The sequence below is a fragment of the Panthera uncia genome (genome assembly GCF_023721935.1).
Source record: "Panthera uncia isolate 11264 chromosome C1 unlocalized genomic scaffold, Puncia_PCG_1.0 HiC_scaffold_3, whole genome shotgun sequence".
NCBI classification, from domain to species: Eukaryota; Metazoa; Chordata; class Mammalia; order Carnivora; family Felidae; genus Panthera; species Panthera uncia.
Genome location: NW_026057584.1, coordinates 2,057,661 through 2,081,352, shown reverse-complemented (window position 1 = coordinate 2,081,352; position 23,692 = coordinate 2,057,661).

The following is a 23,692-nucleotide window of genomic DNA, read 5'->3' as shown; positions in this document are numbered from 1 at the left end:
ACATTCTGGTTTCAATAATGTCTGTGGAAAAGTTACCTTTCAGTCTTATTGCTTCTATGATGGCAATGTACCTCTTTCCTCTTTTGTCTTTGTTTCTCTCCAGTTTTACTATGATGTGTGTAGGTATATTTTCTTATGTTTTTTTCTGCTTAGGGTACTTTATCACTTTTGTAAAACTCTCACTGGTTATATCTTCAAATATTGCTCTTTCCCTTTTATCCTTGTCTTATCTCCTACTGGAAATAGAATTACATGTGTGACAGATCTTTTCACTATGTCCTATGTGAATTATTTTTCTCCCCATGCATTTCCAACCACTTTTTTCTATGCTTCAATCTGAAATATTTTCCAATAACCTCTCTTCCAATTTACTAATCTTCTCTTTTGCTATATCTAATTTGCTTTTATTTATTTATTTATTTACTTACTATTTTAGAGAGAGTGAGCAGGAACAGGGGAGGGGCAGAGGGAGAGGGAGAGGTAGAATCTTAAGCAGAGACTGATGTGAGGCTCGATCTCATGACTGTGCTATTATGACCTGAGCCAAAATCAAGAGTCAGACACTTAACCAACTGAGCCTCCCACATGCCCTTCTAATTTACTTTTAAGTTTATCTATGAAATTTCAACTGCAGTCATTATCTTATTATTTTTTTAGTTCTAATATTTCCAATACAGTATTTTTTTATAGATTCAAGTTCTCTGATGAAGTTAATTTTTCATCTGTTTTCTTGAACATCTTCATCATACTTACTTAAATTCTGTATAAGATAACTCAAATACCTGGATCATCTTTGGCATTGTTTCTGTGGTCTGTATTTTTTTCTTAGTTTTCTGTCATTTGGACCTATTTCCTGGCATGCTTGTAATTTTTTTATTGAAAGTGAAATATTACATATGAAAAACTGTAAGCTCCTGGAAGATGATTTCCAGAGATAAATTATTATTATTTTTTGACAGATAGTTGAGTTAAGGAAGATCACCATGACCTACATAGGGCTTATCTATTTGCAGTTTGCCCATACTTCTCAACTGAAGGTTTAGGTTGTTGCTGGAACCCCTCCTCTCTGGTGGACCCGAACTACAATTTTTGTCATCCCAGCTCCATGAGATAGTTGTAATCCCCATTCAGCTCTTTAACCTCGTAGAAGCCGCTGTCTGAATGGTTTCTTGAGTTTTCACCCAGAGCTGTGCATCTTAGGCTTTGGAAAATGTCTTGAAAGAAACTGCAGTGTTCTAGACTCACTCCCATGTGATTCTTTTTCCTCTGGATCTTGTGCTCACACTGTGGCTGCTTTGGTAACCCAAACTCCAGGTCAGTTTCTCAGTGACTTCTTCAAGCTCCAGCCACCCCCCTGCTTCCTTCTGTGTGTCCTGTGCTGCCACCCAGCAATCACCCCAGAGAGGGAAGGGGCTTCCCCTCACCTCTAAGTACTTCCCTTCCTTCCAGGACCTTGGCCCCTAAAGTCCTGGCTGTCTTGCTTGTTCTCCAGAAACTTCCAACAACTGCTTTCATGCATGTATCAGCCTTTGTAAATCAGGAGGGTTAGTATGCAAACAGTTCTGTCACAGCCAGAAGTTGGCTTTTGAATTCACGTCTCCTGTACTGCCCTGTTTTTTGCTGGTCCAAGAAATTGCTAAAACTGGTATCAGTTGTCCCCAACTCCCATTTGTCTTCTTGTCAACTCCAGAGCATATGACACTTGGCTGTCCAGGAGTGAAAGGCCATCAAAGGAGGCTTTAGAGTAGAGATCACAGTACATGTACAGAACAACCATGCCCCTGGGGTTCACAACGTTGATATGTTGAGTTTCATGAAGAGCTCTGTTCTCCATGTCTGTACTTAGCCACCAGTGCTTCCCATCCACATTACTTGTTTGTTCTTCACTGTTAAACTCTGCTATTCACCACCCTGCAAGGACACACTCGGGAGATCTCACTGCCTCTCCCAGCCTCAGTTTCCCCTTCTAGAAGGTGAGGAGGAGGATTAGTGGTATCTGAGGTGTTCTTTCTTGACACGCTATCTTCTAGTTTTATCCTGGCTTAGCCATTGCTGAGGAATCTACTCAAAGGACTTGTTGATTTGAGGCAGGCATTGGACACAAGTGAGTGATCTTGTGAGCCTCACTATTCTTGGCTAAGGGCCAGAGCATGTGCCCACCATAGTTTGGCATCTACCTTGACGAGTATTGGCAAGGTGATCACAATTTAATGCTTGCTAAACCAGTGTTTGTGCCATTCTTGTTGAGACCGTGGTAGAGGGGATTTCCCCACCCCCTGTTGTCTACTAGCATTTGTATGTGGGATGCTAACGCACATGTTCCTGGAGCCAGTCAAAAATACTGCTTTGCTCAACCTTGGATTTTTTATAGTGAAACCAGTTTGTTTTGCTTCTCTACCTGACTGTGTATGCCTTGCAGAATTGTGAGTTGGGGTCATATGTCATCCTATTTAAAGTCTGCCAGGGGCTTCCCATATCCTAGAATAAAATCTCAGTGTTGACATGGCCTCCTCCACATCCTCCAGGGACTTGGTCTGTACTGTCCCCTCTCCCTTGGATGTGCCTTCCTTCTCCCTTCTCAGGGTTGGCTCCTTTTCTCCTTCAGCTCTCGGGCTCCATGTGACCTCGTTAGAGGCCTTCCTTGTGTCTTGATGGAAGGGGGCACCTTGTCATTATTTCACACCCTATTCTTTTCCTTTCCAGCTCGCATCGGAGTGTGTCATTAGATAGGCATTTGTGGGAATATTTACCAACTTGGTTTTCAATTTAAATATTGAATTGATACAAAAGAATATTTAACATCTATGTGCATGACATAATTATAGTATGTTGCCTGTCTGTGAACCACCCCCAGATTAAGTCCGGGAGCCCCTCTGTGTGCAGGTGCAGGGCTCTTCCCTCCCCCACCCCGGAGGCGACTGCCACCCTGAATTCCGTAGTACCCCTTTTGTGTTTCATTTTGTTTTACTACGTTATTTATAGTGCTCCTACCCAGTGTGTGTCTAGTTTTGTGCATTCTAAAACTTCATATAAATAGAACCACACCAAATATATGCTTTCTGATGTTGCATAATGTCCTTGAGATCCATCCACATTGGTGTTTGGTTGGATGCTGCTAGAGAGCATTCTGACTTTGAGCTGATCACAGGTAATAGATCTCTTCTATACTGGACGGACATTTCCACTTTTCTGGATGTTTTGGTCTTGAAGGACAGCTGGTGGGAGCCTTCTTCCCCTCACAGCTGTACACCTACAGTGGCCGTCTCTGATGCCAAAGTGCTTTCCAAGGGCATCCTCGAACCTGGGCTTTCCCGCCAGTCTCCATGCCATGTGAGGCCAGGCCAGGTCTCCCCACTGTCTCCTCTAGGAAATAGATTCTCTTTAAATACTAACTGAGCAGGGGCACCTGGGTGGCTCAGTCGGTTGAGCATCCGACTTTGGCTCAGGTCATGATCTCACGGTTCATGGGTTCGAGCCCCACGTCGGGCTCTGTGCTGACAGCTCAGAGCCTAGAGCCTGCCTCGGATTCTGTGTCTCCCTCTCTCTGCCTCTCCTCTGCTCATGTTTTGTCTCTGTCTCTCTGTCTCTCAAAAATAAATAAACATTAAAAAATTAAAAAGAATAAAAAATATTAACTGAGCAAATAAGAGAACGAGTGAATAACAAATTAAGTCTCCTGTGGTCTCATCAAACCCAAGCTTTCAGTAACTTTCAACTCCTGGTGATGCCCTTTCTACATTGCCACCCAACCTCACTCCACATCATCCTGCCGTGGTGTCCCCAGGCGTCTGGCCATTGACCTGGCCCAACCATGGCCATCATCTTCACCACATTCTGAACCTCACACTGCATCTTTCCAACATGGGACTCATTCTTGGTCCTCTTTCTTACCGCTCTACCTGAGCATTTCCAACTGATACCGGCCCTCATGGATCACCCCTTGAATATACGGTATCTGTTTGCCCCTGTGTCTCTCCTGCCGTCTCAAAGCAGTGCTAGGTGACTTAGCATCTGGATGGCGTCTCCTTCATTCATGTGAACTCCAGCAGTTGTCAGAGTTTGTGTAGAGTGGGTAGAGGCGTGTAGATGCAAGGGGGCTGGCCCGCCTTCACCCCTGTCCGCATGGCTGGTTTCTCCCATATTTCAGCCATTTTGTACCTTTGAGACTTACACACACTCCCCCTGCTGGGCACTAACCAGCTAACCGTGTGCGCCTTCCCTTTGCTGTCAGCTCAAACACCATTTCCTCTAGGAATGCCAGCCTATCTCAGCTGCTCTGAGCCCCCACAGTTCCTGGCTTCCCTCCACCTGCCTCTGTCTCCCACCCTTGGGTTTGCATTCCTGTCATGGGCTGAATTGTGTCCCCCCAAATCCATATGTTGGTGTCTGAACCCCCAGCACCTCAGAATGTGACCTTATTTGGAGGTAATGATTTGCAGACGTAATCAAGTTAAAGTGAGAACCCACTGGCGTGGATTCTAATCTAGCATGACTTGTGTCCTCAGGGGAAGAAGACTTGAAGGCAGGGACATGGAAAGAGGGAAGACAGTGTTAGGATGCTGGGGAAGACGGCGGTCTACACACCAAGGAGAGGGTGTCTCTCACACCTTTGAAAGGAACCACCCTGCCGGGACCTTCATCCCAGTCCTCTGGCCTCCACAGCTGATAAAACTGTACATTTCTGTCGTGTGAGCCACCCAGTGTGGTAGTTGTTAAGATAGCAGACACAGAAACAATCCTGAGGGGGGTCGTGTCTCAGCATCTGTGTTTCCCCATCACAGTCTCTGTTGAATCAAAATGAGTAAAGTGTCTGACGAGAACACACAAGACCTTGAGGGCTCTTCCATTGCAGTGCCTGGTGTGTGCAGACCACCTGGGGTGTGCAGATCTTTCTAGAGGGAGGAGACCCTCCTGCCAGTGCCTCTGACTCCCCAGGACTTCGTACTTGGGAAACTCCAGATGCACACTGTTCTCCCTAGTGTTCTGATAAATGACCTCTCAACACTGGTTGAATCTCCTGGGTGAATTACAACTGCTGTTTGTCCTTGATAATTTTCACAGCCCTTGGATAGAAATTGTTCAACCACTTCTTATGATAAGGTTATGCATCAACTATTGTTATTATATTCATTTTGATGATCGGGACACCAAGTCCCAGAGAATTTCATTCTAGGACCAGAATCTGCCCAGGGCTAGATTCTTTGTGTGAGAAAGTAGGCATGTGTAAACTGGGACATTGTCTCATTTCTCGAGCACAGCTAGCAGGCCCACCCCCACCCCCGCTCAGGCCTCCCATGGCCTTGTCCAGCTGGTAGACAGGAACTCCTCTGCTTCTATTTCAGGACACCTTGCCTTTCTCCAGAACCAAAGAGCCAAGTGCTGGGCCAGTGACGCTGCTGTTGACCCCCCCACCCCCACCCCGTGTGTGCGGAGAACCTCATCTGTTCCCTCCTAAAATGGATGCAACAGGCTCTCCATGTTACTGGCCATAGTCCTCGGTGGGGTTAGGGAAATGATCTGGGCCTGCATCGATGCCTACATCTCCCCATTTCCCCCAAGGATGAGTGTGTGCACGTGTGTGTGCACATGTGTGTGCGTGTGTGTGTGTATGCATGTGTGTACACTAACACAGGCACCTGAGCTAAGGGAGGGGAAGCACTGCAGGTGGCCTCTGTCCTCCCTCTGTCCCTGCCCACATCCCCAGCCTGGGCAGTACGTAATATTTCACTTTCAATAAAAAATTACAAGCATGCCAGGAAATAGGTCCAAATGACAGAAAACTAAGAAAAAAATACAGACCACAGAAACAATGCCAAAGATGATCCAGGTATTTGAGTTATCTTATACATGTCCCTTCAAGTCAGGGACCAGACACATCCACACAGAGTCTGGAGTCTCACCCTGGCCTCACCATCCCAAGATGACATTTTCAACATGGCCCCTGGTGTAGTCTGCGTGTATCCTCCCAAATTCATATGTTGGCTCCCAGCCCCCAGAGGGTTGGTGATGGTAGTGGTATTAGGGGTGGTGCTGGGTCATGAGGGTTGAGCCCCTCTTAGAGGGATTTGTGCCTTAGAAAGGAGGCTCCAGAGAGACCCCAGTCCCCTTGCACCATGTGGGGACACCGTGAGAAGGTCGTGCTGTTGGAACTGTCCATGTTGGCACCTGGCATTCGTGGTACCGGGTGTTGGTAGTCCTGGGTGTTCATGGTGTTCATGGTACTGGGCATTCGTGGTACCGGGTGTTCGTGGCACCTGGCGTTTATGGTACCGGGCATTCATGGTACTCATTCGGGTATGGAAAGCTAACTCGGAACGGTGACATTTGCTGCAATGATTGAAAATCCCTGGATGATGCATGCGAGCCAGCTGGTGGCTGCGCTGTCTGTTGGATTTCTGTGAGGGCCGACGGTGCAAACGGCCTAGCCCGGCGGCTCAGGGCCGGCTTCCTGTCTCATCTCCATGTTGAGCTGGCAAGTCTCAAAGGCAGGTTGTGAAAGAGAAGTATGTCTGACTGCGCCACAGTGATCAACAGAGCCAGCGATGTGGCAGTCAAGGGCGGACATGACTTAGGAGGTGCCGGGTTAGTTTTCAATGCTCCAGCAGAAGCCGAGAAGCCTTTCCGGGAATGTCTCCTGCTGGGTCTGGAGCCCCTTCTCAGGTCTTGCCTGTGTTCTCACCCCTGTGTCCACCGGCCACCTGCCCAGCCAACCTGGGTAGGAATGGCCGTTTTGTGCGTTGACTTAGGACACAAATTGCTTATTTCCACCTCAGGGTCTTTGCATTAGCTCAGCCCTCCACCTGGAATGTTCTGACATCCTCTTTTCACACCTCTTTTCACAGTGTTTCTTATCACTGTTCAGAACTGGGTGCACGTGGCATTTCTCCAGTGGTTTTCTCTGGTTCCTTCCTGCAACAGCTGGGCAGCACTGCGATGTCTTCATGATCTGATTTTGCTGCTTATTCATAGATCATCCTTCCCTTCTCCTTCTCTCTTGATATCTTCTACCTGTTATCTATCTATCTATCTATCTATCCATCTATCATCTATTTATCTATTATCTATCTATCTATCTATCATCTATCTGTCCATCCATCCATCCAACACCTATCTATTTATCAATCATCTATCTACCTACTACGTATGTATGTATCTCTCTCTCTCTCTCTCTCTCTCTCTCTCTTTCTCTCTCTCTCTCTACCTGTCTGCCCATCTAGCTTTCTGTCACTTATCTCATTTACAATCCTTTCCAAGCATCTTGCTCACTTTATCCATACTGTGTCCCCAGCGTTTGCAACCCCTCTTGGGACATCCCGGGTACTGAATGCTCATCTAGAGAATAAGTCAATGACTGGCAGGTAAGTCTCTTTCCTCTCCTAGTTGTGAGAGTTCAGGTTTTAGGGGAAGGTATTGGTCAGCTGCAGCTCCCCGATCTGTTTAGCTCAGTTCTTAATCACAAAGACTTTATGAAGTACCTAGATTCCAGCACCCTCAGGACAAGGATGGCCCCAGTGATCACTGAGTGGGGCTTCTCTTCATTGACAAGTGGTGGCTCTGTCCTGCTCTGACAGGTCCTTGACTGGTGTCTGTGTGGTGAGGGGCACTGGAGGGGGAGGAGAAGAGCCTTGCCTCATGCAGAAGTCACTGGACTTCACTTAATGTCTGCACGTCATTATTACGTGTCCTATGGTTGGGACAGCTCAGATATTTGTCCTGTGCTCAGCAGAGGGGACTGGAGAGGGAAGCTTTCTGGAGACTGCCCTGGCACACCAGATCCTGCAGCCTGCAGCCCAGGGACACATTTGACTGGTTGATTGGTTAATTAATTAATTAACCCACCTAATACCTAGCAAGTTCTTACTGTGTCCAAGATACATGATGGGTATCAGGAGTTACAGTGGCGGACAAACTATAGATAGTTAATTTTGTGGTTTAACAGCAAATTATCTTATTAAATAAAAATAAGAAAAAAATAACTTGGAGCGAGATTTAAAGAAAACGATCCCACAGCAGGAATGGCGCCTTTCTCTCTCTCAAGCCAATGCCTTGGAGGTGGCAGCGTGGCTCCGGATCCTGGCTCTACCTCATACTGGCCACGTGGCACTGGCCACTTAGCTAACCCCTTCCATCTTCTCACCCACAAAGTGGGTGCACGTTTGACTTTGCAGCATCCAAATAATAATATACATAAGTTGGGCATATATATATATATATATATATACACACATATATATACACACACACATACACACACACACACACACACATATATATATCTATACACACATATATATGTGTATATATATATATGTGTGTATAGATATATATATATATAATACATAATGTACATATGTTGGGCTCCAAATAATAATATACGTAAGACCTATACACATCACTTGGTACATAAGAAAAGTGAATGTTAACAGTACTGAGCTGTTCCTCTTATTCTGAGTTTACCTCCCAGATCGTGAGGAAGCTCTCCCACTAACCCAGAACATTCTGTCTGAAATGTTGGGAGGCCCCCAGAGCGGGAGTGTCCTGGGAGAGGCTGACGTAGCGCCATGGCTCCTGGGAGCTGGCCAGATGGTGGCTCTCCCGCCAGGCCGAGCTGTTTCCACCCACAGATCGGAGCAGAGACACAGCAAAGCACCACCCTTCTCCCCTGGCGGGGCCCCCACACGGACCCTCCTCTGTAGGCCGACCTGACCAGTGCTCATTAACACAACTTGGCGGTTTCTCCTATTTCTCCCCTCAAAGTTGGCTTCTTAAAAAGGGGGCTTTGCCCTTTTACTCTCATGAACGTGTTAGCATGTTAAAAAATAAGAAAACGGTTTTGGAGGCACCTGGCTGGCTCTGTCAGTGGGGCAGGCCGCTCTTGACCTCAGGGTCTTGAGTTCCAGTCCCATGTTGGGCATAGAGATCGCTTAAAAATGAAATCTTTTATTAAAATGTTTATTTTTCTCGAGAGAGAGGGAGAGAGAGTTCACGCTAGAGTGGAGGAGGGGTAGAGACAGGGAGAGCGACAGAATCCCCAGCAGGCTCTGTGCTGTCAGCACAGAGCCCGATGTGGGGCTGGATCTCACAAATTGTGAGGTCATGACCTGAGCCGAGATCAAGAGTTGGACGCTTAACCGACTGAGGCACTCAGGTGCCCTTTAAAAGTAAAATCTTAAAAAAAAAAAAAAACAGAACAGTTTAGGCAAAAACAGTTCCACAGAGTGTTTTTTCATACTGGATCATTCTTTATCTTTTTCTGGCCCACGCTGGGTGCGGGGTTGACCTAAGGCGGCCGAGGGAGTGAAGTCACCTGCCAGCCAGACAGAGCGCTAGGACGAGAGGAGGGCCACCTAGAGGTGTTCCAGAAAGGCCAGCAGAGAGGGTTCTCCCCGGACCAGTGAGACGTTAGTCCCCGAGGGCTCCAGACACTCGGCCTCAGTACACAGGTCACCAGCGACACTGGCGCTCGGAACTTGACTGAGGACACGAGGAAAGGCGCCCACAAGCCAGGTAGGACTCCAGGAGTCCAGCTGAGCAGACATTCCGCACTTTATAGGGCTTATTTTATTTCCCTTTTGTATCGTACGTTTTTAAAACTTCCTATTTTTCGGCCGCCTCGACATCCCCAAGCACGCGCTGCGGGCTCCCCGCCCAAGTGGCCAGGCAGCCAGTGTGGTAAGGCTGCCCCCGCCCCAGGTCCCCTTCTTGCCCCCTGTGACCGGGTGACATTCCAATGCACCGCTGAACCCTCACATGGCTTCCTGCGGGCTCCACACTGAGCCCTGACGAGGCGCTCTGGGGTCCCCACCTCCCGCTGAGCCCGCGCCCGGGGCGCTCCTCCCACGTGGCCCCTGCCTCCCTCCTCCAGGGCCTTCCAGGATGATAAGTCCTACGATCTCAGGCTTCCCAGAGTGTAATTTCCTATTTATTTTTTTTTTAATTTTTTTTTAATGTTTTTATTTATTTTTGAGACAGAGAGAGACAGAGCATGAACGGGGGAGGGGCAGAGAGAGAGGGAGACACAGAATCAGAAGCAGGCTCCAGGCTCTGAGCCATCAGCCCAGAGCCCGACGCGGGGCTCGAACTCACGGACCGCGAGATCATGACCTGAGCTGAAGTCGGACGCTTAACCGACTGAGCCACCCAGGCGCCCCTGTAATTTCCTATTTAAACCAGCCAGCGTCCACACCGCAGGCTGCGGCTGAGGACCGTGGCGAGTGTCACGTCGCTAATCTCAGCAACAAGCCCTCGACACAGCGACTCGCCTCCTGGTTTCCGACGAGGACCCAGCAGGTGCAGGCAGCCAATGGCATTAGTAGAGGTCTAACCTGCCAGAGCTCCTACTCACACTATTACCTTAAGTAGCCCTTCTGTCTAGTGGAAGGCTGGCGCGGCGGGCTCAGGGAGTGACTCCGAAGTGCGCGGCCAGGGGCAGGGGCGTCTCTGAGCTCTGACTGGCCCAGATGTGCCTGGTGGAAATGAACGTGGAGCTTATCGCACGGGAGCTGGACGCGAGCGCACCTGGCGAAGTACCGACGCTCCGTCAGGACCCTGTCACCCCAGCTCCTGGCGGATTGATTGGTTGTCCGTTAAAGGCTTCATTCTGCTTTTGAACAGAAAAGCGTGTCCCACCGAATGTAAACTCCTATTTGTAAGGAGCCATCCCAGTTGGCAGCTCGGTCGTCTTCCCAAGTTGGGGGGGGGGGGCGGCGGGGATGCAGGTGGACAGAATGGCGAGTGGTTCGAAGGCGCGGTAACCCGTTCTGCTCTCCCCCGGCTGTGAGGGAAGCCAGGGAAGAGGAAAAGGCCTTCGTGGTTGTGCATACTCACGGTAAAGACCGCCCCCGCATGTCCCCGAGAAGCGGACTTGTGTAGCGACCAGCACCCTCGGCAGGGCCCCGAGGAAAGAGCCCCTTCGGCAGGCGGTTCACGCGGTGGTGCGCAGGCTGCTGGTGGCTGAGGCTGCCGTGGGCCCCCCCGCCCCGCGGGACCAGGGCCTCTGAAAGGTGGCATTCGACCACGTGCCTCGAGTTAGGTTGCACGTAAAGTGTGGAAGGTCACGTCTGCCTGGACGTGGGCAGGAACCAGCCGATGGGCGGCTTGGGTGGTGAAGACGTTCGTGAAATTAACTCGAAGTCGCAAACACTTTGTTTTGCAAACACAGCGAGTATCCATCGGCAGTGCCTGGAACCGGGGAAGCACAGGGGAGCAAGGCCCGTCCCGGGGACCCCCCAGGAGGGCGGGACACCACCAGGAAGCCATCGCCACGTCCCCGAGGAAGGAAGGAAGGCGGGCCTTGCGCTAAGGTGGCTCTTACTTTCCGCAGGACCTGTGACTGATTTCAGCAAGCCGGCCCAGCTCTGGTGTCCTCAGGTTGTCCTCCCACGGCGCCCCCTGCCCTCCGTTCGCTGGAGGACAGCCGTCCCCACCCCAACCACCCGTGAAGCTGTTTCCACCTGCGACATTTTCCCTCACCGGCCCACCCAGGCCAGCGGGATCTCTGGAATCCCAGGCCATCAGAGCGGGGCCGCGGAGCGGGCCTCTGGGGAGCATCGGCCTGTGATTTTGCGGCTGGGGTTCCAGGAACCCACACATAGAATCTGCTTGGAGAACACAGTGCGGCTGCCGCTGAAAATCCCGAGAAGATGGGGCCCATTGTTATGAGTGATTCACTTTCCTGTTCTTTCTCCCAAACACACGCACAGATCCACTTGGAACTTGTGTTTCTTTGTTGTTGTTTAATAAAGCAGCAATCATATACCGTGTGAGATAATGGAACGGTTGGATGCAGACTGGAATTATTTTATTTTATGGAGTCTTAATTAGATTTGTAATGCAGAGCTCCTAAGTACCAAATGTTTGCTTAGATTTAATGAGACCTGTTATGGAGACTTGGAGAATTGTAATTCTCCTATTAGCTCAACAACGATACAGGCTGCAAAGCGTAGCATCCATCAAGTAACATGAGACGCTCCTGACGCAGCGGGGGATCCGGTCCGCATCGCCCCACACGGTTCCCCTGGGTTTCCTTGTGTGGCCCTTGCAGAAGAACCTCTCATCTTGGAAGCTTCTTTATTAAACTTTCAATGGTTTGCCCTCCCACCTGTGTCACGACCTCGGGGGCTCAGCCGGCCTTGCTGTCGGGCCACGCGGAAGGTCCTCGGCCCAAAGCCCACGTCTTCGGGCCACACCACACCCCGCCTTCCACGGGTCACGCCCGGATACGGGGTCAGGACACTCAGGGTTAAAACCAATGGGTTCTGCAGATAATTTATTGCCAAGAGTATCTAAGTTAAACAGGAAATCAGTTTTTAGTGTCACTATGTCCCATGGGTCTTTTCTTCATCTGGAATTAACATTAACTGAGGGTCCTGTACAGTATTTTGCCTGATGTGGCAACCCTGTCTCCTCCTAATCCTGATGGTGGGAGGCTCCATCCTTCCGTCCTTTTGGTCTCCTTCTGTCCCCTCCCCTTCTTTCCTTCCATGATTCCCTCAGAAAATGGCAAAAGGCCTTGAGTGCTGATAACTCAGAAAATCTGATACTTGGAGCCTAGTAGCACTCAGAAACCCCCAGCAGTATCCAGAATCCGCCCAGAGCCCCTGGACCCCAGCAGCACTCAGTACCTCTCAATGGCATCCAGAAGCACCCAGAACCCCCCCCCAACAGCACCCAGCACCCCCAGCAGCACTCAACACCCCCAAAGCACCCAGCACCCCTCTCAGCAGAACCCAGAACCCCAAGCAGCACCCAACACCCCCCAGCAGCACCCAAGACACCCCAGCAGCACTTAGCACCCCTCTCAGCAGCACCCCGAACCCCCCAGCAGTACTCAACACCTCCCAGGAAAACCCAGCATCCCTGAAGGAGTTCTTACTCCCTAGACCATGTGGGTGGAAAGGAGACGGCAGGAAAACCTGCTTCATCAGTGAGCAAACAGGTGCACGTGGCCCAGCACCTGGCTCACAGCTGGTGTGCAAAGGTTCGTACCTGCTCTTGGACCCTCTCGGCTTCTTTCCTTTGTCCTGAATACAATTTCAGAGCACATCTAAAATGGACGTAAAGAGTCAGACAGGACAGCCTACTTCTGGGCCAGGGCTGGTACTAAAATGGTCTCCAAACTGTGCATCCTATAAACGAGAGCTTTGGAACACCCCTCATCTTAGTTTTAATTGATGAATTTGCAGAGTGTGCATTATGGTTTACTGGACACAGAGAGAGAATGAAAATGAGGAGTTTAAATCAAAAGGAGGTTCTAGCATTTTCTCTGCTGCTTGCGGCTCCTCCTCCGTGCAGCCAGTCCTCCCCCACCGCCTTGAAGGCCCTCGGCCTTCCCCCTCCTGGTGCTCCCTCACCCTCCAGCCTGTCAAAACCCATTCAGAGGCCTCCCCTCTTCTCCCCTTCAGTCCCAAGGGCAAACGCTGTAAAGACCGTCCCCAGCTTTGGCCAAGATGGGCCTCAGCTCCCTACGCCTTCCATACATGAGGTACAGGTGAGGGTCTGCGGCACCTGAGGCGAAGACTCCCCTGGTCCCCAACCCTCTCTCCTGTGGTCTCCTTTTCCTGTGAGTTCAGTGGAAAGAGGTTGGCATTTTTCAAAATGCACTTTACTGAAGATGCGGGTCAAGGGAAAATAAACCCATGAAAAGGACATCTACTGGCCACCTTGGCGGAGCAGATCTCTCCTCCGAGAGGGCCGGAGACTGGGAGACGGAGTCAGTGGGAAAACCCTCCCACGGGGCGGAGGGCTGTGCAGTCTCTCGGGTGGTTAGCTCACCTTGGAGACGGAGTTCCCACATCCTTAAACACAGGCGATATGGGTGCCCGTCCCAGAGGCTGTGGGGACGAACGGATATGGGTGCAAGGCGGAGCCCCTTTCCCTTTGTCTGGTCGTCATGAAGATCTGCTCTCACTGTTCATGGGGCTTGGGTGTCCCCTTAACCTCCCGGACTGTAGTCTCTCTACCTGTGTTGATGGGGGGCCGGGCAGCCTGACGGGGAGGTCCTGTGCACTGACACCCGGGGGCCTATAATTCCAGGTATGCGGACGGCAGCCTCCTTCTCTTCACCCAGGGCCCTTCCTGCAAACCAATCAGCCCCTGAAGCCACTGGCTCCTGGGGGCTGGGATGGGACCTTGTCTCTGAGAACCCCACCAGGTCGGAGATATTTCCTCTTGTTTCTTTGGCACGGGACCCCGGATCCGCTTCCCTGGTCCTTCTCTTTGTCAGGTACAGAAACTCCCACACCCGGATGGAGCTCTCAGCCCACATACGGAGCCAGGGGCATCGACGGGTCTAGAGCGTGGTCACCGCTCAGGTCCCACCAGGCTCAGCTTCCCGCTTGGGCTGGAGCCTGGGAAGGGTCCTCACCCCGCCTTCCAGTTTACGGCCCACCTACCACTGAGGTGCCCGCTGTCACCACTGAGAGTCCCGAGGAATGCAGGCAAGGCCCTGGGGTCCCCAGGGGCGAGTCGCTGGACGGCGATGGCCTTTCTGATAGATGCGCCCACCTCACCTTGCTGGGGCATGAGCAGCAGTCAGTATGGCCCACGCTCGTGCCATGTGTGAAGTGATATGGTGGGTGACCCACGATTATCTTCAGCTATACTCTGAATTCTGAGCTACCAACCCGTTACAAATTCAACAGGAGGTGGCCTGTGGTTGTCTGCCTCCCAGAGGACCCCCAGGTACTCCCCACAGTCTCCTCCCCACTGCGCCCGAGTGATTGGAAGTGATGGCCTGTCACTTCCAACATGAGGTGTCAGGCACCGGGGCTTCTATTCAGATGTTCTCTCACCTCCTTGGATCCGTGGCTCTGGGAAAAAGCCGACGGGACAAGGCAGTGAGCCCTCCTGTCGACCACCGTGAGCGTGAGCTTGGAAGTGGAGCTTCAGGCCCGGCTGAGCCTTCAGATGAGACCACAGCCCAGTTGTCGGCCCGACCGAAAGCCCCCAGGGGACCCTGAGCGAGAACCACCCAGCTCGGCTGCTCTAAGGTTTCTGACCCTCAGAGACTCTGTGAGATAATGAACATTTGCTGTTTCAAGCTGTTGGGTTTTAATTTTTTTTAATGTTTATTTTTGAGATAGAGAAACAGAGTATGAGTGGGGGAGGGGCTGAGAGAGAGGGAGACACAGAATCCGAAGCAAGATCCGGGCTCTGAGCTGTCGGCACAGAGCCCGAGATGGGGCTCGAACCCACGGACCGTGAGATCGTGACCTGAGCCGAAGTCGGACGCTTAACCGACTGAGCCGCCCAGGCGCCCCACAAGCTGCTGGGTTTTTAAGAAACGTGTTAGGCCACAGTTGATATCTGATACGCAGCCCCAGCAACAACGGGATGCAGTCATAGCTCACCGCGTCAGAGTCAAGCAGTCATCGGAGGGTGGAGCGCCACACAGCCTGGCCGCTTCTGACAGCCCCGCCCCCGTCCCAGCTCCGCACCCGAAGCCTCGTTTTCCTATCTGCACAATGTGCACAAAAGTGCTGGCCTCTCCGTGGGGCTGGGAGAGAATGATCTGAGTTAGGACTTAGAACATTGCCTAGGAAGCAGGAGTGACTCACTCATGATCTGCCCAGGGACCTGCCTCTTGCTGTATTTCTGCAGTCTGTAGGGCCGGGGGAGGGCTCCAAGAGACACCATTTTTAGGGGCTGGGAATGAAGCCTGAGACCCCTGGGGTGACCTGGGTGCTGGGGGAAAGGCAGAGAGGTGGGTGGCCTTGGGAAGGGTTAAAGGTGGCCAAGGCCAAGAACACATGCCCTCTCTGGCCCAGTGGAGGCCCTCCTTCTTTGCAGCTGGTGCCAGCACATCCAAACGGATGAGGGCAATGGGCTGTCCTCTCTGGCTCCCAGGAGGTCCCACGCCCTCCTCCCTGGAACCTAAACACCCAGAAAACCCGCCGAGGGGCCACTGGCGGTCAGATGAGGCAATTATATTTTTTAAACAATGGAAATAACCGAGCCGCCTGTAAATGGTAGAGAAAAGCGCATGTAAAAGTTGGTACAAGAGCTATAATCAAAATGATTACAAGGTAGAACAGGAAGACAAAAGAAGCAGACCCAGAAATTAAGGACGTTAAACAAAGAAGCCAACAGCCAACCAGCCAGTGACTGCAAATGGTCCAGAGCCTAGGTCTCAACAGAGTCGGGTCTTGGGAAAAAACTGCTGGGTGTCTGGTGGGAAAAGGCCGTCTCTAGAATGTGCTTCGCCCAAAGGGAACAGAAATGCTTCCCCCACAGAGAGAGGGTGGGAAAGTGAACTGCGGAGTTGTCTGCCTGGGTTGCCGACCAAGCCACTCAGAACGATCCGGAACACAAGCAGGAAGTTCCTGAACTTCACGCTGACTCTCTGTGCCCATCAGGACACGCGGCATGTGGCACCGGGGACGGGCAGGTGCTGGTGCCCTTGCCTGGCTGTCTCGTCGATGCGGAGGGGCCCCCCCCAGCCCTCACGGCCAGTCCCCCCAACCTGGGCCCCGTCAGAAGACCCTCCACCTGGCCCAGGGGCTCGGGATCCGGCGTGCAGAAGGATGGAGAGCCAAGCTGTCCCCGGCGCTCTAACCGCTGTGCGCGTGCTGTGGCCGAGGGTCTGCCCGTCGAGGCCCCGGCCTCTGTGTCCACACACCGGGCACTGCTCACGTGAGCATGGTTCCCGCTGCGCCCCCCCCCCCCCACAGACCCGCAGGAGCCTGGCACCCGCCCTCCGCCACCCCTGCAGCAGAGCCATCTAAACCCCACCTTGACGGGACGATAGTGACATCAGCCCTGAGTGAGCTCCGCAGAAAACACGTCCTCTCTGCCCTCAAATTGCAGACCTAATTACCCATCGTGAAACATTCTCCTCGGGGTAGTCACCTGAAATGTTGTAATTTGTTATTTTAAAACACCTCCTGCCATGAGGTACGTTTGTTGTCTTTGCGGCCTTCTGCCAGGCGTGGGGTAGGGCGCAGGGCGGCCCGGTCCTGGGGGGTCTGGGCCGCGAACAGGTGAGGGCGCCGTGTGCCTGCCTACAGCCCCTGGGTCGGAAGGTCAGTGGGCTCAGACCCGGTCCGGGAAACGGGGAGTCCTGGGCACACACACCTTCAGCTGCCCGGACGCGCCCCTCTCCCGCCCCTCCACTCTGGGCTCTGGGCTTGCTTCTGGAACTTTCGGAGGCTTCCGGAGACTCAGGCTGGGCTCTGTAGAAGCAGATCCTGAGATGCAGCCTGTGTGCACGGGATGTATTCAGGAAGTGCCCTCTAGAGAGGCCAGGAATTGGAGGGGCAGGGCAGGGAGGGAGGGGCCAGGAGGGGAGTTCGGTGGGGTTAGGGTGAGGGTCGATCCCGCAGAGAGCTCTGGAGTTGACCTCAGGGAGTCCTCAGGGCCGGCACTGTATAGCCACGTCCCAGGCAGTCACCGGCCGACTGCGAGCTCCCGGACGGGCACCTCCTAGAGCCCCCAAGGCGTACAGAGGTCCAGGTGGGTGCCCCAAGCCCACAAGTGGGGACAGGGCCATCCTGGTGGCAAACGCTTAGCACCTGCTCCCTGGATTTCACTCTGGGCTGGTGAATGTTTGTCCACGTGGTCCGTCTACCTCCTGGGTGCCCCTCACCTTATAAACATTCATAACCCAGATTCCCAGAGACCCTCAACGGTGACTAAAAGTAGCTTTTTATTTTTCTGCTGGTGAGGAACCCCTCAAATTGCAAATTGGGGACACACTGGTGGGTCATAGAAGATGTTCCAAAAAGCAAGTAATCGCACTATTTTAATTTTTTTTAACGTTTGTTTATTTTTGAGAGAGACAGAGCATGAGCGGGGGAGGGGCAGAGAGAGACGGAGACACAGAATCGGAAGCAGGCTCCAGGTTCCGAGCTGTCAGCACAGAGCCCGACGCGGGGCTCAAACTCACAAACCACAACATCATGACCTGAGCTGAAGTCGGACTCTTGACCGACTGAGCCCCCAGGCGCCCAGTAATCACACTCTTTTAGTTTTCCATCCACGAATACAGCTAAACACATACGCCTGGTTCCTGGCCAGTGCCTGGCAAATAGGTGCCCAGCCCTGTCTCTTGGTGAGTTTGGCGAGAACATTTCTCTGACCGATTTCCAACATGACTGTGGAACGTGAACCGTTTCAGGAACTCGGTGTGAGGGTGGCAGGGACACTGAGAACCAATCACGAACCAGAGGAAGCAGGAGCTGGGTCCAGCCCTTCCCGGACGACAGGGCCCCTTCCTTTCCTGCGGACGGACAACCAGACCCTGCAGAACTTTGACCTTGAACTTTCACCCAGCTCTTCCCAGACCTGACACCTCTATCATCCTCATGCTCCCCTGGGAACATCCGGGCAGCCGTGTTCTCTCCCTTCTCTCTTGTGTGAACCACGGTGTGGGAATCCTGGAGGGCTTTCTGCAGGAGGGGGTGTTTGAACTCTGCCATGAGGGGCAGCATTAGCCGGACGATGGAAGGGAGGTGCGTCCTGGGGGCACATGCCACATCACAGAAGTGGGAGCAGAGGGCCTGATTCTCTGTGCGGCCGGAGCGGAGGGGCGGGTAAGCCGCGCGCTAAGCAGAGTAGGCTCTGTTCTGCAGGAGGTAGGAAGCCGTGCAGTTTTTGAGGCACGGAGTAAAGCGATGTGACCAACAGAGGACAGAAATGATGGTGTATATGCAACTTCAGCTATAAGAAGAAACTGCAATGGGAAATGCTGACAATAATTATGTTAATGATATCATGGGCTCCATAATGGCTCCCAAATGTTCCGGGAAGAAATTACACATCCAGACAGGTTCAATCCCTTGAAAGTTAATTATACCAAATCTGAGCTCCTCAATAGAAGGGCCTTCCCATGTTTAGAGAGGGTAATGGCAAACGCGGAAAGATTTTTAATCTAGCATATACCCATCCTTCAAATTACGATATCTCAGAGAGGCTGCCGACCCCCGGCAGTAAACAGTTTCGAGGTTAATTACTCTCCAGCGAGGAGCCAATTAGAGAAGGAATTCTCTCATCTCCCTGTTCAACAGGAGCAGAGTGAAACAAACATTTCAGACCGTAGCCAGAACCAGGTTCGCAAAGTAAAATTACAAGCCTGTCTCCTTTTTTTGTTTAAAAAAGTCATCGCGATGTCTAAACACACCACGGAGCCACACAGATCGCCCGGCTGGGCCGCCACCCCGCGGCCCGACGCCGTCCCGCGCAAGCCTGATCCCGACTCTCCCTTCGCCCACCCCCGGCCCCCCTTTTGTGGCTTCCCGTCCCCCGTGGCCCCTTCCCCAGAGCCCCCAGTGCCAAGGCCCCTTCCCCCTCCCGTGCCCTTCGCACGATGCTGTTCCCTGCGTAAGCTGACGCACCGCCGGTTCCTCCAGGGGCCACGGCGATGGCTCGCCAGCTGTCGGCCGCCCGCCCTCGCCCCGCATCCTCGCGTGCAGGTTTCTCTCGCTACGGGGTCTTGCTGGACTTTGCTGGGAATGAAACACGAAGCCTTTGCATTTGAGGAAAGAGTGAGGACAGTCAGAGGACAAAGACAAAGGGTGCTGACTGTGTGGTACACGTGTGGGGGTGTGTGTGCACGTGTGGTGTGGCCTGTGTTATGCGTGTGGTGGGATGCGTCCTGTGCGTGCATGTGTGGGTGTGCACGTGTGCTCACGTGTGCACACGCAGCTCCCGTGCTCAGGGTTCATGCGCCGGCTCCGAGCTCCCGGCCGAGGGGCGCCCGGAGAGCCCGCAGCCCCTGTCCTCATGGATTTCTAGTTGTCACGAACGTCTAGACCCTGCCGCTGTGCAACTTGCTGGAAGCTCTGCTCGTCCGTGACAGTTGTAACAGCTTTCCTGGAGCGTAAAGCACGCTCTAAAGTGCACGATTTGACGCATTTGACGCACGCAGGTTCGCACACGTATGCACACCCACTTGGAACCACCACTGGGCTCAAGCCCGTGGGCAGGTCGGCCACCCGTGTGTTCCGGTGCCCCTTGGTGAGCCCTGTGTCCTGCCTGTGGCCGCCCTCCTCCTGCAGTCAGTCGCCCACGCACTTTATTTTCTAAAAACACCTAGAATTGGGAACGCTTCACAGATTCCTCATTTTTTAATTCAAAAATGACCATACAGTGAGATAGTTCTCTTGGAACACGGTTCCAGGAATGTTAACAAATGGTTCCGTTCATGCGACTTTACAACTTTCCCTGAGCTACTCCCTGGGATGCAGTTGAGCTATAGGGAAAGTCTGATGCTTTGGGCCTTTGTCCAGTGGTGGCGGGGGTGGGATCCAGGGCGAATTCGCCTGCTCCCGAGGCAGATTCCTTCCCAGCGTTCCGGACACCCACGAATGGGGGGGGCTGTACCCGGCAGCAGGAGAGGGGCCCCCCTCAGCCTCATGCAGCCGGCGTGTTCCTACCCAGTTCTTCTGGGTGGTTCTCGTGGGGAGGGTCTCCCCCCCACACACCTTAGTGGGTACGTAGCTCACAGCTCAAGGGGGGTGGCCTCTGCATATTCTCCAGAATGTTCTCTGTGTGCCGCCTTCTCCTCTCGGCTCTGCCCGGCTCCCTGTTCGGCGGTGGGGCTGCTCTGTCAGGTTGGCCCCCGGGGCAGTCCCAGGGCTCACCCTCCTTGTTTCCGTCCCTCAGGGAGCGCTGGCCTGTCCGCCCTGACTTCCAGGGTCTTGACCACGTACGTGTCCCACACTTTGTCCAGGTGGTTGCTCGTCTGGGGAGAGCAGATGACCCAGCCCGGCTGCTCCACGGTGGTGGGAAAGGGCAGCTCAGAGCAATTAACCCTTCGCTGCTGTGCCCTTTCTGACCCTCTGTGGCCCTAGTCCTGTTTATTTTTCCACGTAAACTCTAGAATTAGCTTGTCAGTTTCCTGCTGCTAGTTCGTTAGGATCACACCAAGGTTTCCCAAAATCACGGAGGCAGCAATTCTGCTGGAAATGGAGTTCCTGCCCCAAATTCAGATCTGCCTTGCCGTGTGTACTCGAGTCTATTTTTCTGTACCTCAGTATGGTGTTAAACTCTTCTTAATACGGTTTTGCCAATTTCTTGTCCCATTTGTTCCTGGGTATTTTCTTTTTTGTCCTTTCTTCCTTCGTATTTTAAAACAGGTTCTTATTTGTAGAAGAACTTGGTATGTTAATTGGGGACCGGCATCGTGTGGGGTGTTTAAAGGCTCTCACCATATTCAATTACATGTTCAGCTCTATTTGCATGCAGAGAGCAAATAATCAGATGCTGCCGCCTTTCTGATTTCGTTGCATTTTCTTCCTGCGTTGCTCAGCGCTTCTGGAAAAGTGATGTGTACTTTGGGATAGCCTCACTGTCAACATTAAAGAAAGCATTCACTTTCTCTTACTGCTAAGAACAATTCTGGCGTTTGGTTTGAGATTATTAATATTCTGCTGCTCCTAAGGAGCCATCCAAGCGTTTCCTTGTTAGTTTTATTAAGCACTGAACTTTACAGAGTAGATTTCAAAATCTAAGGAGAGGAGACCTCCCCATCCACCCAGATGAAGTAGCCCCATTCCTCCCAGGTTCCCTCTGTCACAGCCAGAAATCTCCATCATGCACAACAAACAGGCCCAGGAAGAGGGGAAAGTGGAAGGAAGGAGGTGGGCTGCCAAGGGACTCAGAACTCAGGAGAAATGACACACAGGGAGTCCCTGGGCTCCCTTATCACCTCCAACCCCAAATTGATAGCAGGCATAGACAAAAAAGGCTTTAAGAGCAGTGTGGTCCTCTGGCCACAGGGCATTCCAGTAGTAGCAACACCAGCCCAGCACCCAGTGAACCAGTGCCAAGGGGCACGGGACTCTTCCGTCCCAGCCCTGCCCTTCCCACCCCACCGTGGAAGCAGGCAGCCCACTCAGGTTCCCCTGCCCAGAATCAGGACAGTGATGCACTCCCTGTGGGGAAAATAGCTTGAGTGGTGGTGGATTTCTCAAATCGTGGGAGCCCGTAGTGAGGGGCACCCATTTCTCAAGTATTGAGGAAAAGACTGTTGCCTCTGTCTCTATGTCTGTGAAAACACCCTTCCAGGATGAAGGGGGAAGAAAGACCCTCTCACATTCTCACTAAGAAAATCTGTTGCTAGGAAATCTGCCCCTAAAGAATGGTTAAACGAAGTCCTTTAAACAGAACGGAAATGATGACAGAAGAAGGCTTGAAATTTCATAAGGGGAAGAACATTGGAATTGATAAAATAGGGGAGAATCCAATAGATAATCCTTTTTCTCGTGAGTCTCTTAAATGTGCTTGATGGTGGAAGCAAAAATTATAACCTCACTGGATGTGGTGTTCGACGTATTTGGAGGAAACACTTACAGCAGGGAGCAGGGGAAGGTATCTCTGTGGAAAACAAGGCTTCTATACTTCCCTCAAAGTAGTAAAACCTTGGTACTAAGAAAGTGTAAATTATGTGTGTGTACTGTAGCACCTAGGGTAACCTCTAAGAATACAAGAGACAGACTCAAAAACACGACAAACAAACCAAGATGGGATTCTAAAACCAGTTTCAGTAACCCACAGGAAGTAAGGAAAGGAAAATACAAGAAGGATCAACAGAGGGGAAAAGGCAGACTTAAGCCTTAACTTATCAATGATGTACCTAAATGTAAATGGCCTAAACACACCAATTAAAAGGCAAAGACTGAAAAGGGGATTAAAAACAACACACACCATGATCCAACAACAGTGTGTCTATAAGAAACTCACTTCAAATATGACAGTGCAGGTCTGTTAAAAATGAAAAGATGGGAAAACACACACCGTGTAATGTTAATGAAGAAAAAAGCAGTAGCAGCCCTGCTAATGGCCGACAAAGCAGACTTCAGATCAAATAAAGTTACTAGAGACAAAGAGAGATGTCATATAAGAAAATGATCAATCCACCAGGGAGGCATAGCAGTCCCAAACGTGTATGCACCAAGCACAGAGCCTTGAAATCCATGAAGGCAAAACTGGTAACACTTAACAGAGAAGTAGACACAACCACAATTGAGTTGGGCTCTTCAATACCCCACTTTGAGCAACTGACAGAATTTAGAAAACCAGCAAGGATGTAGAGAAACTGAACAACACAACCATCGGTATCTGGTGGATATGCAGAGAAAACTCTGCAGGTTGTGGCAGAATATACATTGTTTTTTAAGCAACCATGGAACATTCACCAAGACAGATCATATCTTGGGCTTCAACAAATATTTAAGATTTAAGTCATGTGCAATGTTTTCTTTGACCATAAGGGAATCAAATTAGAAATCAATACAGAAAGACAACAGGAAAATCTCTAAACATTCAGAAATGGAACAAGACACTTTGAAACAATCCATGGGTCAAAGACCAAGTTTCAGAGGAAATAAGACAAATACATAGAACTGAATGAGAATGAACACATGACAAATCAAAACATATGAGATAGAGCTGAAAGAGGATTTTATAAGTTTATAAATGCTTATCTTAGAAGAAAGGGAAAAGTCTCAAATCAATATTCTAAGTTTTCTACCTCAAGAAACTAGAAAAGAAAGAGTCAAATAAGCCCAAAGCAACCAGAAAAAAAGAACTAGTAGGGGCAGAAATCAATGAAATTGAAAACAGGAAAGAAATTGAGAAAATCAGTGGAACAAAAAGCTTGTTCTTTGAAAAAAAATCAATAAAATTGATAAATCTCTAACAAGATTGACTAAGATTAAAAAAAGAAAGACACAAATCACCAGTATCAGGAATG